The 3,284-nt window shown below is 41.0% G+C and overlaps 1 pseudogene; it reads left to right on the top strand.

The window, feature by feature from the left end:
• Positions 1-2,471: 2,471 nt before the first annotated feature.
• LOC138175348 (toll-interacting protein-like) lies at positions 2,472-3,284 on the top strand (annotated as a pseudogene).

Genomic DNA, 3,284 nt, shown 5'->3' on the forward strand with positions numbered 1-3,284 from the left:
GAATCAAGATTTCTACTGGAAATTCATGAAATTGTAAAATAATAGTTGTAAAAATATGGAGCCACAAATTTAAATATAAAGTTTGCCATGTAGAAAAGTATTCTATCTAAGTAATGTTTCACTTTTTGTGTATGTGGAATTGACACAAAAGATATCTATATTCATAGCAACACTTCTTATGGTAGGGAAATTGGAAACAAAGGAGGTCCCCAAAGATGGGGGAATGGCTAAGCAGTCTATGGCATATGCCATTATTATATTATAGGAAATGACAAACATAGGAATATATCTGTACCAAAATTTCTCTTCTCTATTCAAGCCTCTAATATCACTCATTCTACCAACTCTCTCTCTGCTGAGAATCTATCCCCATACTTCACTATTAAGTTAAGGTCATCCTTGAAAGGTTCTCTTCCTCTTTTCATCTCATATACTTCTGACATAGTCCCCCACTATATTCTACTCCACTCCAGATTTGACGATGAAATGACCCTTTGGTTTGCCAACTCCAACCCTATCCCCTCCCCCCTTCTCTCTCTATTTCCATATATGTATATATGCACACATGCATGCGTGAGTGCGCGTGCACACACACACACACCATATACCTTTGGTTTTGTCCCAACCTGTTTTCTTCAGCAGAATTTTCTTCACCATTACCATAATCCAAACCTTTCTCTAATCTTCAATCTCTTCCTATCTACTGATTTCTTAATTTCTTATATACACTCCCAAGTATCCCGCATTATTAAAGAAACTTTTATTATATTATATCCTAGTATTACTGTCCCCCGTGATTCTAAATAGTTTCCCCTTCTCAGTTAATTTCCTTGAACACTCCATCTACTTTTCTCTCACTTGTTTCCCTTGCATCTGCAGTCTAGAACCAATATTAGCACCCAACTGAAAATGCACTCTCCAAAATTATCAATGATAGCTTAATTTCCTTTAAGGACTCCTTGATCATAATCATTTTTTTCTTTTAAGAAGTTTTCCACACTGTTTGTCATTATATGCTTTGGGATACTTTCTTCTTTCTGTGTTTTCATGACTACACTCTTGATTCTCTTCCTACTTTAACAAATACTTTGGTTTAGTATTTTTTGCTGAATTTTTACTCACGTATCTTCCATTAATTTTAGGTTTCCTCCAAGACTCTATCCTAGTCACTCTTCACCTTTCTTTCTGCAATTTCTTGCTTGGTGATCTTAGCAACTACCATGTACCCAATTGTTTTCTCTATTCAGATGGATCACAATTTTATAAAATTATTTTTTTTTAAATCTAGCCTTAATCTTTCCCCTCTTATTACTATTATAATTATTATCATATTACCAAATGCCTGTTACTGAAATTAGATGTCCCATAGACATTTGAAGTTAAACATGTACAAAACAAATATTACATTTTCTCCCAGCCTCTACCTATAATTCTGAACTTTGCTATTAATATTGAGGATATCACTATCCTTAAAATCATCTAGATTGAAAACCTTATGTAATCTTTGAGCCTTGTCTCTAACACTACATATGTAATCAGTTTCCAAATCTTGTATTTTATTTCTCTAGTAAGGGGCATATGTTCCTTTTCCTGAGCTTGTTTAGCCACAAGTTCATGAACTCAGCTTAATTCCTTCATTACCTTTTTTTCTATGCTGCCACAATAACCTTCTATTTTCTTTTCCCTAGGTCTCAGGTCCAATCCATTCTCTACTATGTTGCCAAAAGGATTCTCCTAAAATTCATATTTGAACATATCACTTGCCCTCTCCACATTCATAGAACTCAGACCATACTGTGTTACCTCCAGGATCAAATATAAATTCTTTTTGTTAGACATTTAAAACTATTTATTCTGGTACCTCCATAGCTTTCCAATCTTATAATCCGCTCACTTTCACACAATCTGTGAACCGGGCAGAGTGATTTACTTGTTCTGTCCCATACATGGTACTCCACTCCCTTTCTCCATTACTTTGCACTGGCTAGTCCTCTTGTCTGAAACGCTCTTTTGGCCTCTGATTCTTAGAATCTCTGTTTTCTTTTTATACTCAACTAAAACATCCTGGCCCCCAAGCTGCTAATGCTATTTCTTGTAGTGCTACTTTCCCTCTCTTCTATATTTATATTATATGTTCTGAATTACATATGTCCTTCCCCTAGTTAGAATCTCTGTTCCTTGAGGGAATGGATTGTTTATTTGTTGCTTGGTTGTTGATTTTTCTTTCTATTCTAGTGCTTCAGTACAGTATCTGGTGCATAGTAACTGCTTTCTGATTGATTTATTGATTGATGAAAAGAATTTAGAGAAAAGTAAAAGGACTTATATGAACAAATGTCAAGTGAAATAAGTTGCACTAGGAAGACAATATTAATTATAATCACAATAGGAGCCCGAGGTGGCGGCAGAGGAAGAGGAGGAGGCGCCTGCTTTCGGGCTCCAGCTCAGGGAGGGGAGCTGCTGATGCGGCCATGGCGACCACCGTCAGCACCCAGGGCCCAGTTTACATTGGTGAGCTGCCTCAGGACTTCCTGCGCATCACCCCCACGCAGCAGCAGCAGATCCAGCTGGATGCCCAGGCAGCACAGCAGCTGCAGTATGGCTGAGCCCTGAACATCGTGGGCCGACTCAGCATCACCGTGGTGCAGGCGAAGTTGGCAAAGAACTATGGAATGACCCGAATGGATCCATACTGCCGCATCCGGCTGGGCTACGCTGTGTACGAGACGGCCACTGCCCACAATGGCGCCAAGAACCCTCGCTGGAACAAAGTGATTCAGTGCATGGTGTCCCCCGGCGTCGACTCTTTCTACCTGGAGATCTTTGATGAGCGCGTCTTCTCCATGGACGACCGCATAGCGTGCACTCACATCACGATTCCTGAAGCTCTCAAACAAAACAAAGTGGAAGATGAGTGGTACAACTTAAGTGGGAGACAGGGCGACGACAAAGAGGGCACGATTAACTTGGTTACGTCCTACTCGTCTCTCCCAACCGCCATGATGAGGCAGCTTCAGCCTGTGGTCCTGATGCTTACAGTGTACCAGCAAGGCGTTGGCTATGTGCCAATTATGGGGGTGCCAGCAATCTGTGGCCCCGGGGTGATGCCCTTAGTGGTGGCCCCTCCACTGGTCAGTTCCCAGCAGCCGTGTAGAGAAGAGGACCTGAAAGCCATCCTCGACATGTTCCCCAACATGGACAGCAAGTGATCCGCTCAATGCTGGAAGGACAGCGGGGAACTGGGAGCCAACAACTCCCTGCTGCAGATCGCGGAGGAGTCTTAG

This window comes from Petaurus breviceps, unplaced genomic scaffold (assembly GCF_028583685.1).
Source record: "Petaurus breviceps papuanus isolate PSGF00001 unplaced genomic scaffold, PetGlider_PUasm1.0 77, whole genome shotgun sequence".
NCBI classification, from domain to species: domain Eukaryota; kingdom Metazoa; phylum Chordata; class Mammalia; order Diprotodontia; family Petauridae; genus Petaurus; species Petaurus breviceps.